Raw genomic sequence first — 16,077 nt, 5'->3', positions numbered from 1 at the left:
ATATTTCATATTTTTAAAAATGAATTAATTTTTTGAGTTTGTAAAAGTATGAAGTTAGTGAAATAATCTCAGAAAACTTTCAACTTGTTCAATTGTAATCACTACCAGAATTATTTTGTGCAGCTCATTAATATGACATGTAGATGGAATTTATCAGAATCAATCAGAAAAATGAGCTCTCTTAAATAAAACAAAAAAGTGAACAGGCAGGGAAAATTGCATATGGTTTTTATTCACAGTTATGAGAGACAACTCATGTCTCATGCCAAAAATCTTCTCTTTTTAAAGAAATAACCACTATATTTCACATTTGATGACTTTGGGGCCTCATTTAAATAACTTAACATTATTCAGTGTTTCTTTTACTAGCAGACCATAATTATGCATATTTGATAAAAAGGGTAGAATAAATCAGTTGAATTACAGTGGTCTATTAATATGTTTTTAGGTCTTTTTGACCCAGGTATCTGTGACCTGTGAAATCTCTAGGTTTTTGTATTTTTGAAAATATCTTACGATGCAAGAATTTAAATTCAGACAAATGCCCCACGTTGCAGAAAGTTGGCCGATGTGGCACAGAGGGAGCACCTGTCAGGGTATGGGACAGGAAAAGTTTAAGAAGTTCAGATAACAATAAACACGTGTGAGAAGAGGCTGCGGCGAAGAAGTCTCTCTTCTTCCCCAGTTTATGACAAAGAGAGCGTGCGGTTCAACCTGGTGTTCGCCATGCTCTGATTACTCAGCAGCTTTCCATTTTGCTAAATCACTGCCAGGACAATTTGCCCAAATCTTGAGTCACAGACGGCTCCTGTGTCTGACTGGAAGGGGCCTCGGAGCTGTTTGTGAGGATTGCAGACCCCAGGCTGTAGGAACCGAGGTGGGGACCTGGGGGAGGGACGAGTCCGGGCAGGGAAGCTTCCTAGACAACCCTGTCCAGAAGCATACAGAGATAAATCCCCTCTGGCCCCCTCTGTTATTACTGAAATGGTTCAGCCCTGGGGTTTAACTGAAGGACTTGCAGGGTTTTGAAGTGCAAATAGGTTGGTGAAGGGTGGACCCTTTTAGGGTTCCATTTTGATGGATCTTTTTCCTGTGCGGAGCTCTGGCACTGATGGACCTGGAAGGGGCCTTTAAAAAGGAAAGTTTTGTTTTGTTTTTGATCAGTCAAGCCAGAAGGACTTTCTACAGGGGTGTACTTTTTTGCTGCATGCATATTGGTTCTATTGTGTTTAAAAGCAGATAATTCAATCGGACCTTTCTTGAGCCTTCTGCCCGGAGGCCTCATCTCAAGGTCACGTCTCTCGCGCGAGGGGTGCCACAGTCGGTCACTGTGAGAGGACTTTTGGGGGCCACAGTGTGTTAAGCAAAGTCTTCTAGGTAAAGATCAAATCCATTCTAGAACAAGTCTTTGACAAAATGGTACACACACTGTATAATTATTTAATCCTTCCCCATTGAGTTCTATAATCGTACCTATTCACTTAATTACCTGGTGTTCACACTGCTTTGGCAGCCAAAAACAAAAACAGAAGCCATAATATCCCCAACTTGTGAAATATTGTAGTATCTTATTTGTAGAGGTGTGCTGACGTGTAGGAGGAAATACGGGGGACATAAACATAAAAAGATGTTTAAATGCAGGACATGTTGATTTATCAGGTTGAAAATGTTTTACTCTCAAAAAATTCAAACACAAGAGACAAAGTATTTTTCAAATTTATTTATTTATTTAATTTAAAAAAATTTTTTTTTGGAAATGGAGCTGAGAAGTGTCATTACTTATTCCAAAGAAAAATTAGTATAACATAACTTAAAGACTCTGGGTACAAACTTTTAAAGAAGAAAATAGAATATTTTTACGAAACAAATGCCATTAGAAAAGCTCACATTTCTTCTTTCCAATGACAGTGGGCTTTTCTTGATTAGTTTGTCCCTAGAGGTAACATATATTTGCATTATTTGCCATTTTTGAGAATGATACTGTGTTTTGCGATAGCAGAGGTTTTCCTCTGTGTTGCTTGGTGTCCACTGCAAAAATGGGCTGTTAATCTCTATAATTAACATTGATCATGCGGCGTTCTTAATTGACCTCCAGGCTAGTGTTTTGCTTCTATGGTGTCCAGACTTTTCCCTTCATGCTTTTGTAAGTGCTAGAGGGCTGTATATTTCCTATTGTTTTATGATGATTTTAAATAAAACACTTTAAATAATAGCAAAACCCCCAGCCCTAGAGGGCTTCAGGCGGTCCCTGTCTGTCGCTTCCTCTGTCCTTCGCTTGTGGCCGGGAGATGTTCATGTGACCCTGCCTTTGTTAGGAGAGATCTGCAGTCCTTCCCAGAATCCTCTTGTTAACTGTCCTTTTAGCCCAACTTGGAGGCTGGCTGATGAATGAATGAATGGCAAGCTATTTTTTTTTTTATATGAGCTACACATATTGTTGACATTGTGTCACATGCTGCTTTTTATATTTCTAATGTGTTTTTAATTTGCAAAGCATGCGTGAGCCTTTCACTGCAGTAGAACTGAGTCAGCATGTCTGAGTCCAGGCCCTGCTTTATGCAAACAAGGCTCAGGATGAAGAAAGCTGAACCAAAGCCTCAGATTTCCTGAACCACACATGTGAATGAATTTCACTTTGAATATTGAAGAAAAAAAGAAGATACTCGAGAGAGGGTTCTTTTCCCAAGAACTTCTTTTGCCTCTTGGCCAGCTAATTGCCCCATATAAAAGCTTTGGGGAGAAAAGTGAGTTACAGAGTGAAAAAGCAATCCACAAATAATCACTCTTCTCTGCCTTTGATTGTGTCAGATTTGTGTGTGTGTGTGTGGCAATTGTTTTCTTTTTCACTTAGAAGAGCTTTATGGCCCAATGTCTGTCGAGTCAGCCCCTGTCCTAAGGTTGCAGTCGTATTCTCTCTGGAGTTCCTGGAGGTGATGTTATCTTTTGTTCACTCAGCAGCGTGGTCGGTCCTGGGAGCATCTGTCACTTTAGGCAGTGCAAGATGGATGGGTCTCCAGTGAACTGCTGGTGGAAGCAAATGGTGAAAATAAGGAAAGACAAGGGGCTTCAGGGCCCGCGGAGGGGCCCAGCAACAAGGAAACACTGTTAGAAGTCAAGAGTCAGCTGAGCGGTACAGGGAGAGAGAGCAAAGATGGATCAGATGTCGTTTGACACACATCCTGGGAATCAGAATCTTTTGGTGGCTAGCGTGATCTGAGGGCGACTTCGGCACCATGGAAACAGTTCTGTGCTCAGGTTTGCAGAATGTGTTTGGACATTTTGTAAAAGTCTGGGGAAGAAAGAGCAATGATGGAGAATGTCTTATACGAGGATTTTGCTGTTTGATGAATGAGTACAGTGGTCTTTAAATGTTATAAAGATTAAATAGAAAATGGAGCCCTTGGGCTTTTCTATTTTATTTTTCTCTTTTTTCTTCTCTTTTTTTTTTGTAAGCAACAGAGCAATTGTACATGTTAAGATATTTGAAAAGTTTTGGCCCCATAACTAACCTCTTCATGGTGTTCTGAATGGTTTGTGGCATTTTTATAGGAAAACTCTGAAATTCTATGCTTATGCTTAAAAGGAGGCTGGGGGAGATTTTAAGTTATTTTAAGTAACCTCCAGCCCTTTGATCAGAGAAAGAAACATAACTGTGTTGCTCTTTAGAACAAGTTAAGATTTGTACTATGTTCATTTTCTTAGGAAGGTCGAAGTGTGTAAATCCAGGCTGATGCAAAGTCTCCTGCGTAAGACAAGGAGCAGGAGGGGAGCTTGGCTGCGGAGTGAGGAAAGGGAGGGACAGGAGGGAATGGAACTGAGGAAAAATGATTTTGTCAAACTTTTTGGCATCTGCCTATGAAAAAGACCATAGGTTGAAAGGTAAAGAAATTAAGATGATTAGAAGCTTTAAGCTATACAAATGGGAGAGCATCTTTCTTCTCTATGGGTGTAAATAATAGATGAAAGAGTAAGAGTGACAACAAAGGATCAGGTCGTTTAAGAGAATGTGTGCAGCCTGAATAGGGTCCATGGCCCAGGGCCAAAGGTCTTAGCTTCGAGTGTAATTAGAAGAAAATACAAAAATGTCATTACTAGCAGGTGAAGTGTTCAGCACGTGGCCAAAAATTAGCAATTTTAGACTCCAAAGACTTGGAATTGGATTACTGGCTTTTTTTTTTTTTTAATTATTATTAAATCATTATGGTCCTGGTGGAGTCATACAGTTTTCATTGGCAGTAATGCAGTTTGACCTTGCTGACCATCCGGGGTAATCTTGGGTTTGGATGTAGATAGCAGGCTCCTGGCTCAGAAAAGATGTCTGCCTGTGGGTGGGTGTGCGGGTGGGAAGTAGGTGAGTTGGGAAGTCTAGGTCCTGCATTCTAATTGCTCCTTTGCCTGAAGACATTCTTCGACAGTAAGAGAGGTAAGATAAGGTTTTTTGTTCCAGAATCTAAAATAGTCCTTTTCTCTCAAGTTAGGATAAATATGAAATAAAATAAAGATCAAGCTTTTTGGAAAATGTAAGTTAGTATCACTTCAAGTATTCTAGTATTAAAAATATAAACATTGAAATTATTACGTTCTTAGAAATATCTGCTTTTGTTTTCTTTTTTAGACAGTTTCAAAAGACTAGAACTACTTCTAAGTTATATGTAAGAATCAATGACAAATAGTTTTTATTTCGTTTTATTCTCTCTATCTATATATATCTGATTTATATATCTGATTTTTCCATGCAGTAGACTGTATTGACCATAGTCTAGTTCAGTAAAGAAAATCATGGGTACACCATAATTTTCAACCAACTACATCATTTAGGAATATATATTTCAAGGGTTAGGAAATAGCAGCTCTTTTTTCATTGGAGGCTTTTTCTTAGAAACAAAGCATTGATTTCAAAAACAGTTATAAAAATAATTTCATTACTAAAAGCAAAAATATTCTGCGAGCTGTTCCCACCATGGTAACAGCTGCCCCAGAGCCCAGGCTAGACATATTAACTCAACAACTGCCTTCACTAAACGTAAGCTTAGTGAGGAAAATAAGCTTAGTGTCATTCTTACTGAAGAATGACAGAAATTATTTTTCAGTATATATAGCTAGTGGTTATGTGGGGAATATTTGAGAAGGAAAAATATTTGTACATTTGCCAATTATGATGTGTATGGAGTTGCATAAGGCTTTGATCATTAATTTTTAATTCTGATTTTTATAAAACTGGATGTTTATTGTAATATAAAATATAATGCACTTGAAAATTAACTCATATATATATATATATATATATATATTTTTTTTTATGTTTTTACAGGTGCAAAAAAGCCTTGACAAGTTGTAATCTAGGCAGCAGGCTCCTTGAAGTGTTGACTGCCCAATTTAATCATGAACATGATTCAAAAATGTTAATAAATAAACCAAGGTATTGTATAATTATCTATGCTTCCTCCTCCCCATTTTTTCTTCAGGATATAGTTTGTTTCAGGAAATTATTTTTAGAATGTGAATAAAGCTACTATGTTTGGTCTTGCGGTTGGTTAAGTAGCTAGTTCTGTCCACTCTTCTCCTCTTTGTTTGCCTGTTCCCTCCTCATGCTCTCTACTTCCCAACAAAATTTATACAGTGGTAAAGGTTTTTCCCCTTACAGCAAGCTTTGTATTTGCCTATATACCTAAATTAAGAAAATAATAATGCAAGGTTCTTGTAATTCCCCTTTGTTGGTTGTGATTTTATCTTTCAAGATGTCTTAGGAGAGACTTCTAGGTGATTGTCTTTTGAAAAAATCCAAATATGTGTATTTGAATGTGTTTCATAGCACTCTAGCGATGTAGGTCATAATGAATTTGAGAGGGTTTTTTTTTTTAACTAATTTAGAAGTCTTTTAATTTAGAAATGGAAAAAAATACTGCTTTTTCTCCCTCTATGTCAAAGAAACTCAAAAGCTTGCTCAGAATTGAGAACTTAGAGTTAGTGCTGCAGGCAACCCTCGTTCATCAGAAGGGACATAACCCACGATGGCTGATGGCCACGGCTGCTTTCCTTTTGGAGGTTACAATGTGCTCAAACAGCCTGGCATTTCCAAGGGAGGCCAAAGATCTTTTCCTCTTTTATGACCTGCTGTATCCTTTTGAGGCCAAAAAGAACAAGATGGTCATTGCCACTTCGGCGTGGCCCCTGTTTGTTCCTTCATGGTGACCACGCAGATACTGAAACCCAGTATTGGCTCAACATTTGGGCCTGGAACATCTGGAAAATAGTCAGAGAGGGAGAGGAGGCGGCAGAAGAGAGAGAGGGGACTGCTGCATTTTGTTTCACCAGGTGCTAGGAGGAAGCAGCATTAGCCTTTTTGATATGGGAGGCAAATTCTGCAGCCTGAGTTAGGCTCCGACAATTGAAGAGGTCAAAGGACAGCTGAGCGGGGTCAGTGAGACACCACAGGGTGTATTTTGTTACTTAGTCAAAGAAGCAGCCTCCTAAAACCTTAAAGGATTCTCTTGGAAATCTGTGTTGTGAAAAGGTTTTATGAGTCTCATGGCAAAAACTCCTGATTTATCTAAGGAATGCTCGCTTTTGTCTAATGGCAGGATAATCCTTACCAAATGTTGGCAAGGACACGAAGAGTCAATATAGGCCTGAAAGGACAGTCAGGGCTTGAAGCGTACTGTGCTTCCCAAAATGTTTATCATTTTAATGTTGCTGTCTTGGGGAAGGAGTTTGCACTGCTCAAAGATCACATTTTCTTCCCTTGAAGCAGAGAGTAAAACGGGGCAGGGGGGAGGGGAAGGAGCAAGCCTACATTAGTTTAAATATTATTCTGCATGCCTGGGATGGCAGCCACACACAGGAGAGGATTATTGGACCCCATGACTCTAAAAAGCTGTGTTTTGAATTTATTTTCATTTAGAAAATAATTAGCATGTGAAATGTAAGCGTTCTGAAAGTGTGTGTGTGTGTGTGTGTGTGTGTGCGCGCGTGTTGGACACAGAGTCACACACACACTAGGTGAAAGCTCTGTCCCTGAGCCACACCCCAGTCCTGGCTTACAGATCTTTAAATTTAGTTGTTAATAGTTAATAGAAGGGGGTGTTAGTTGATAACTGATCTTGAGTCTTGTGTCTCCCCCAAACGTATTCCTCGTTTGTTTTGTAGCAGCAGCAGAAGAAAAATCAATGTCAGCGTCAAGTTTAGAGAATTAAAAAAAGCAACGCAGGGCTGGAGGGGTAGCTCAGTCGTAGAGTGCTTGCCTGCTGCAGGTTTAGGGCTGGGGAGTGAGATGAGAACTTTTTCTCTTTGAAAAGATGGAGAAAGGAAAAATAATCTAAATGTGGTGAGACCTGCGCTTGCTCCAGCCGGGACCTGAGACCAGGTACAGGACTGGGTGCTTTCGAAAGGTGTTAGCCACCTGTGAGAACAAAGGAACCATTGAAAGGAACAGTACTTTCGATATTCTAATTTATGTGCTGGCTACATGTACGTGTAAGCGAAAGCACATTGAACAATATGTATAGTAAGAAAAAAAGTGACGTGATGAGGAATATCTAATAGGCTTTGCTAAACATTTTCATGTCAACTTCTAAATTAATATTACAGCCACAAATGTATTTATCTGCCTGCTTTTTTCAGTCCTTTTTGAATAATTACTCCTGTTAAAAGAAAACATACATAGATGTGAGGCTTAAGGGCATGCTTTTTTCTCAAGGTCAAAACACCTTTCAACAACTAATTTAGAAACCTAAGTGTAGTGACTGATAGTTGCCAAGAGAAACCCCACAGCTGTTTAAGTAGCATTGAAATTGTGGCAAAACTGACCAATGGAATTAGCAATGTTAATAAGATAAGAAGAGGGAAGCCCCGGCGGCTGACCAAGTGAGAAGTCCCTGGGCCTTCCAGCGCCGCGGCCCTCGCTCCCTCGTGCTCTTGCAGCGCCGTTTCCCTGCAGTACTGTTTCCCAGGTTAGGTGCTCCGGGCACATTTGTTTTCTGTTTGTTTGTTTGTTTGTTTTAATTTTATTGAGGAACAAATAGCAATGAGACAGTTTCAAAACCGATTAGTAGGACAGTTTCAATAATTAACACATTGCATATTGTTGTCTCCGTAGTGGTTATTCATAGTACAAGATGCAGACATCATATCCGGGCACATCTGTAATCCAGGCACCAAACTCACATCCGATTTGAAAGATAGATGTTTGATGCTGATATTTAAGAAAAGTGATTGAAGTTTGGTGATTACAAAGCACAATCTAATTGGCAGTTATTTCTAATGATCAATTTTATTTTTTATTTATTTATTTATTTTTGTGGTACCGGGGATTGAACTCAGGACCCTGCGCTTGCCAGGCAAGTGCTTGTTCTACTGAGCTATCTCCCCAGCCCCAAATGATCAAGTTTAGATGTACATCCATGGTATTGCTATTGCTGTGGGTGGGAATTTCTTTACTCCTTTTTGCACCCTTACAATTTTTATTCATCAAGTGCATTACAAAGGGACCTTGTTTCTGGATTTGGTAGCCCGCCATTACCAAAAAGAAAATGATCCAAGTTTTTAATGTATGGTCACTAGTTATGTTTACCTGGTTAGTGTTCATGGCCATCTTTCCCAACAATGTTAGGAAAACTAAACAGGGGGGACTTCAATAGTGAAGTGAGGTGAGTGTCATGTGCAAAATACCCAGGCAGGGTCTGTGCCTTTCCCACAGCGCAGCTTAACGAGGAGTCCGTGGAAATTAGAAAGAGTGCGGTACGATCTCTTTTGAAGTTCTGCTCTGCATTTGGGAAGTTACTTTTTGCCTCTGGTGCTCTATGCAAATTTTAATGATTGTTGTGATAAATGCCCACAAGTTTGTTTTCTAAGACCACAGAGACTGAAATCTCCGTGGCAATCTTGATGGATGTGGTAACCACACTTGGGAAGCATTTCTCCTTATTTAATGTTTTCTGTTCTGGATTATTGACTCTTCTCCTGTTGAAAAATTGGTCTCTGGTGACATGGTAGGGGTCACACATTGCCTATTACTGTTTTGCTTCTTTGATCTTACCCAGGATTGCCTCTGGTAATTATACTAGTTCCAGAGAGTCTTGATGAGATGTGTTTATTTTGCAGAAGAATTTCTGGCATTTCAGGAAAGAAAGCAAAGATTTTTTAGTAGTAACGTGTAATTTTTTTTTTTTTTTACAAAGGAATAACAACTTTGTACTTCATCTTATAATTATAGGTTTTAATATTATAAAAGTAGATGGCACATTACAGCAATTATTTCTATGATAACTTAGCACACATTTCATATCTGTATGTTGCTACTACAGTACATTTGAGAATGAAGTTACTGGGGCTGTGTTTTTATTTCACTATCTAAAGTACTTTCAGTTTTAGAAGTTATCAATATATATTTATCTCAATTTTAAGTGCATAGAATTCCTAAAAGAGGTTGAATATTTTGTCTCTTCTCCATAGATTTTCAGCAAGACAGGTGAATAGAAATGAGATAAAACACTTTTGTTTGGGGCGTAGTTAGGTTTATACTTTTTGGAAAGAAAATATCTCCTCAGACCTGTTTAAGGTATAATTGGCTGAGACACACAATAGCTCAATCTATTTAGTTTTTCACTCAATTCCACTTTTAAACAAAATATTTGCTCCCTAAACTCACATTGTAACAAGGGAGGTAGACAAACCCTGCACTTAATATAAATAAGAGTGAACATATATCAATTTGAAAGAATAAAAGGACTAAGCGGGCAGGGGGCTCAGGCTTAGAGCATTCTAGAGGCCCAGGGTTCAATCCCCATCACCAAACATTAATAAATAATAAGTAAATGAAATGCTAAAAGAAAGAATTGCGATTATGTTCTTGCTGTTAATTTTAGATTTTATCCCTATGAGAACTTGCAAGAAGTATATTTGATTTTTGCAAAAGTGACATGTCATCACTCTTTTCAGTAATTTTTTTTTTTGTTTTGGGAGGGAGGTGTCTGGGATTGCACGCTGGGCCTTGTATGCACTCTGCCACTGAGCTATACTTCTGAACATTTTTAATGAAAGAATATGGAATCAGTAGTGTAATAACAAGAAATTTCCTTATACAAAGAATTTTATTGCTGTAAGCAATAGTAACAATGCAGTTTATTTATTTATTTTTATTATTTTTTTGACAACTCATACAGAATTTTACTTAACAAAGTAATAATGAATTTCACAGTATTTGTTGTAATACTTGGTATTGTCTTACAACCAACTATTCATATTACCAGATATTGAAAGAAGAAAAAACTGGAGCAATGTGTAAGAACTTAAGAAAAGAAAAAGTACAAACAATTGGAAAAAAGGAGATGAAGCTAATTAGAGCATTGACTACTTCTTTCTATTTCCATTTTTTTTCTTTTCAAAAAATTTTTATTTATTTTTTAATTTTTTTGGTCCTGTCAGAGGTGAATATTCTACTGGCATCTAAATACTATAAGTGTTTGAATTCAACTAAACATCTATTTTTTTTTTTTTTTTTTTGTGGAACCGGGGATTGAACTCAGGCCCTTGCGCTTGCCAGGGCAGCGCTTATTCCACTGAGCCATCTCCCCGGCCCCCTCAACTAAACATCTAATACTGTCCAGCAGTCTATAATATTAGTGGGTTATCCTCAGAAGTTATTGACTTGAGCCTTTTACAGCTCATCATATTAATATGGATTTACTTTATATACCTCATTTTTATACTTTTCTACTGGATGGTTAAGACCAAGATATAGCAAGACCTATATACCCAGAATTGTAACTTTTGTATCTGATAAGGTCAGCCAAGTACTCTCAGGATTTATCCTGTAGCCCTGTACCACCTTTTGTATATTCTTTTGTCAGTGTCTGACCTGAGGATGAGTCACGGCCATTGCTTGACCAATTTGCTCTCTGTGAAAGCTTGAGAAAATGTTTTTTCTCTCTATGTGACTCTCCCCAGGCTCACTTTAGGTCCTTGAACACATTTCTCTGCGGCTCCATAATCTTCTTGATCAGAAAGTTTGGAGCACAACTGAGTTACATGTTGTTACAGTACAGGTTCTCCTATGTGTAGTTTATAAATATACCTCACAGATGAAGAAACTGAGTTTGAGAGAAGTTAAGTGACTTGTTCAAGGTCATAGCATGAGACAAATCCATACCTCTTAGAATTTAAGAAATCTTGAGCTGGCTAAGTAGCTCGGCAGATTAAAGCACCTGTTTAGGCAGACACATCAGCTGGGGTTCAATTCCCCCTGCATGCTATGCCAGCCCCACACTGAGATGGCAGTTGAGATTGGGTGTGGTGGCACCCGCCTGTAATCCCACTGTTTGGGAGGCTGAACACAGGAGGATCACTATGAGTCTGATCTATGTAGTGAGACCCTGTAGACCCTGCAGACCCTGTCCTAAAGCACAGACAAAAAAAAAAAAAAAAAAAAATTAAGAAATCTTCTCTCTCCCAATCACTGTATATATACAGTAGAGCTGCACTGGGCAACACAATAGTTACCCACCACAGGTAGCTGAAATTAATTAGAATTAAATAAATCAAAGATCTAGGCCCTTAGCCACAGTAGCCACATTTCAAGTGCTCAGCTGCCCACGTAGCTAGTGGCTACCATACCTTGGACAGTCCAGATACAGAACATTTTCATCATCTCAAAAAATCTTAGTGGATACCACTGCCCTCGGTGACAAAGGTCATCCCATGATTTGTATGTATGATTGTAAAATTTCTTAATCATGTATTCTACCAAATAGCATTAATGGCCATTTACTGCTGGAAAAATGCCCCCCAATGTGCTATAGTGCCCAGTATGTCCAAGGGAAGCGTGTATTTTTTCTTGGTTCCTCAATATGGCACGATGTTAAAATGTAAAAGCAAAACACAATGGCTATTATTGCATTTTCTGTATACTTACTCTGTGCCAGATACTGTTCTAAAAATTTTAAAGCTGTAGTCTCATATTCTCACAAAAACCTATTAAGACTGGGCATGGTAGCGCGCATCTGTAATCCCAGATGCTTGGGAGGCTGAAAACAGGAGGACCACTATGAGTCTAATCTGTGTAGTGAGACCCTGTAGACCCTGTACTAAAATACAAAATAAATAAATAAATAAAACCTATTAGAATGGTAGTCTGCTTGGCTTTTACTGATGACAGATTAGTAACTTGCCCAATACCATAGGAACTAGGGGACAGGATTTGAATTAATACAAGGTCCCTAGCTCGAGAGCCAGTGTCCCTAAGCAGTCAGATCCATATAAATGCTGAGTGGCTGCAGGAGTGAGTGTATAGTGTAGAAAGCCAATGGCAGCATCTGTAAAGACAAAAGTAACAAAACTAGGAGATTGTATCAAATTGTCTTTTTTGTGCTCAAAACAAAAATAACTAGCCTCCTTCCAAAAAAAGAATGTACCCTCTTTACTCACTTTTCACCCTCTTTCAAATAACATGTTTTAGGAGAAGAAAATACAATCTTGAGTTTAAATTTGAATCTTAGTTTTACCCTTTAGAAACTTAATAATCTGGCTTGTGAGAGAAACCAAGTCAGTGGCCCTACAAATCTGTCCCTTATTCTGAACCTGTTTCCTGTGGTTTCACTTCATTTGTTCCTGAATCCTGGAACTGGAACTTGTGCTAGAGGTTGGGCTGGACCTTGTCCCTGTCAGAAGGAATACACACTGGCTGGACGTGGGTGCTTACCCCTGTCTCCCGGAGCCACGGCTTCTTACTGCCTGCCTTTCAGCCTTGTGGTGCCTGCATGCGATCAGTGGTTTCACAAGGTGACAGCCTGAACTCACCATTGTGAAGGTCCCCTCACTCTTTTCTCTCGTAGTTTCACTTATTATCACTGCGTGCATGAATTTTTCATTAGGGTCCATTTTCTACTTGTCATCTTTTTTACATTTTCTGACTGGAATGCTTCATTAAAAAGCAATCATTCTCTAATAACCAGGGCTATTCTGTTATGTTAAAGTACAGGAAAGTCAGGTAAACATTACCCTTTTCAAATTTTTCCAGTAGTGTTCTACTAAATGGCTGCCTCATTTTTGTTTTTTCTAAGAGGAGCTCATTCTTTTTTTTTTTTTTCTTGAGCTAATTCTCTTCCTCCTTACATTCATTGCAAGAGTGATTCATGAGTTTTTGTTTTAAATACACTTCAATCAATCGTATGTAGCCTTTTTCTCCCTTCCTCTTCTTTTTTTCTTTTCCTCTTCTTTCTCCTCTTCCTCCTCTCCCCTTTCTCCCACTTCCTCTTCCTCTTCTTTCTTTGCCCCTGGTAGTCCTTCCTGTAGACACCTATGTCTTTTGCCACAAGTTCGGTGACGGTGATCCTTTCAGAGTGTTCAGTGACAACAGACTGGGCCGTGGGCTGTGGCAGCTGTGCTGGGCTAGGTTCGTAGGTTTTCCTCCACTATGGATGCATTAGCTCTCCTTTCCATTTCTAAGAGAAAAGGCGTGTTGAGAGTCCGTGGCAGCACATATTTCCAAAGCTAGTCTTTTCTTCACTCTTCCAGGCCTGTCCCTACTGGCACCAGAGATGGAAGCTTCCTATTCACTTTCATCTCCCTTCTTCAAACTTTCCTCTGGTGGAAGAAAAGGAAACAACAAGAGCAAAAGGCGCCCAACTACAGCGTCATAGTGGTTTGTGGTTGGTCCCATCTGTACTTTGAACAGTTAATTAGTGGTGCAGAAAAAGCCCATTCTGTGTACCATCCTTTTGCAAACACTTCCACAGTATCGCAAGCGTGTCTTGTTAGTATCTCAGAGGTCCCTAATACCATAACAAAACATGCATTATTTGCTGGTCTTTTGTAATTTTACAGCAAATAAAGAAATATGGAAAACAATGTAACTCAGTCTTATGGACCTGATGTCAGTCAGATAATGTGTGTGTATAATGGAATCGCAGGTCTGCTTTCTTCTTGTGGTTGATTAATGACTGATTCTAAAAAGTGTCCTTTGATCTGAAGTCATGTGTCACACTATCTTTTAGTCATGATCTATATCATCTCAGGCACTGGGGAGGTTTGAGATTCAAAGGAAAGAAAGGCTGGAAGTCCAAATGGCTACTGCCAACAATTTCAGTAACCCTACGTCTATATGATACTTAGAATGTGTGTATTAAACTAAAAAGGTATCCTTTGAACTCCTTCCTTCTTTGGATAGCTTTGGGCTGTCGGGGGCAGAACTCCAGGGTCAGCGCCAAGAAGTCGGGTCAGTTCTTTAATCTTTTCCATTATCAGTGTTTAAATGCCCAGTTATGTGTCATTTGGAATAAAAACAGCTACGTCCTTCTACTCCACTAAACCTGAACAGGGGAAGGATACTTTCTGCACCTTCATCTGGGTATCTAAGTGCACCCGTAGGGTTCCATATATTTTCTATGACAGTGAAAAGCCAGTGTCCATTTTTATGTTGATTCAACACTTCTGTTCAGAGCAGTATTTGTCATATGTATATGTGTCTGCCATATTACCCCTTCCTATAAGGATAAGGGATTGAGATTATGTGATTCTTCATGTATAATCGGGCGATCCTTTACTAAATTGAAAAGATCTCTTGGAGAATGCATATTTTTAAATTTTTCAGTAATAAAAGGAAGATAACTCATTAGGCTGATGCTAGATTAAGAGCAGACAGGATTTGCAGGCACGTGTTGCTCTGGACAAAGACTAAAGTCCTACCTTTGAAGTTATTCCATTGTTCACGGATAACAGACCCTTTGGTGGACTTGGTATTAAGTTCGTGGCAGTTTTCTCTAAACAAACAAGAGATGGTCATTGGGTTTTGACTCAGAGCATAAACTAGTGATACAACAAATTTTTTTTCCAATGCTTACCTACTGTGATTTGATTGTGTGTGGTGCTACTGAAAAATAAATTGTTTTTGAACTTTAAAAAAATTGAAATGTTTATAGTTAGAGTAATGGACAATGTTTTGTTTTGTTTTGGTCTTTATCAGACAGGGTCTACCTATGCAGTCCAGGCTGGCCTTAAGCTCACTTTGTAGCCCAGAATGGCCTCGAACTACAGCAATCTTCCTGCCTTAACCTGCCACGTGCTGGGATTACAGGCATGCATCACTACACCTGGCTGGACAATCTTAAGTGCATAGTCAAAAACTTGGTTTTTCTGAGAGTTTTTTGATAGACTATAGTTTTTCTTCCACTTAATGATTTTAGTTAGGTATCATATACATATACATACACAAATACATACACATAGATATACATGCATTTATATCCAATGTTTGATCAGATATTGTATATTTCAGGTAAATTCTCTAAGAAGAGAAAACAGTTACTTAAATCTGTAGCATGTACTGTTTTATTACCTACTGTAGGAAAGGTTGTCACAATAGGATCTTAGTTTTCACTCCAAATCATAGAATTCTCTAATAAAGCTTTGACAAAACTAGCCTCTTAGATAGAAGTCATTATAAACTACTTGTTGCTACCTGAAATCGTGTAAGAAGCCTTCTTTGCTACAGTAAGGCAACTCGAGGGCACCAGAATCCTTGTAGAGGTACAGTAAGTGTGAGAGCAGAGTTGTCGGGGTGCCATGCAGCTCCCCCTCCCTTCTGCACCAGCTGATCATAGCCCCTTTCCAGAGGAGCTCCCAAACACCCCCAAGATCCTTCTCAGCCAGCCTGGGGACCCCCTTCAGGGTGTCATTTGTCTGAGTTGGTTCCAGATGAGATTTAGTAGCCATGCTTGTCCTTGATGGCAGAAGTGGAGCTCGCAAGATTACTTGTCTAGGAAGATGTACCTGAGTCAAACCTACACAGTGGGAATGCAATATGTGTCATCTCTTGGGGAGGTACTGAGTTCTTTGTACACTTAAAAATAATCATGTCCCACTGAGGCATGATGTTCCATGCCTGTAATCTCAGCACTCCTGGATGTTGAGGCAGGAAGATCACAAGTTTGAGCCCAGGCTGGGTAACTTAGCAAGACCCTATCTCAAAAAACAAAAGTCTTTAAATAGGGCCAAGGGTATATCCTTGTATAAAGGCCCTGGGTTCAACCATCAAAGTGCTACAATATTTTGAGGGCCAAACCCATTAAGCTTTTTTTTTTTTTT

General features: G+C 39.0%; 1 protein-coding gene across 6 annotated transcripts in view; it reads left to right on the top strand.

Moving 5' to 3' along the window:
* The window catches only part of Greb1l (growth regulation by estrogen in breast cancer 1 like), a 213,995-nt gene that overhangs the window by 90,423 nt on the left and 107,495 nt on the right, over positions 1–16,077 (top strand). For all 6 annotated transcript variants that reach the window (XM_023720352.1, XM_023720355.1, XM_023720354.1 and 3 more), the window contains exon 2: positions 5,312–5,419. The gene's annotated coding sequence lies outside the window, so the exon portion shown is untranslated. The remainder of the gene's footprint in view (positions 1–5,311; positions 5,420–16,077) is intronic.

Source organism: Octodon degus, unplaced genomic scaffold (genome assembly GCF_000260255.1).
Source record: "Octodon degus isolate 3935 unplaced genomic scaffold, OctDeg1.0 scaffold00075, whole genome shotgun sequence".
NCBI lineage: Eukaryota > Metazoa > Chordata > Mammalia > Rodentia > Octodontidae > Octodon > Octodon degus.
This window is presented reverse-complemented; position numbering and strand designations above follow the sequence as displayed.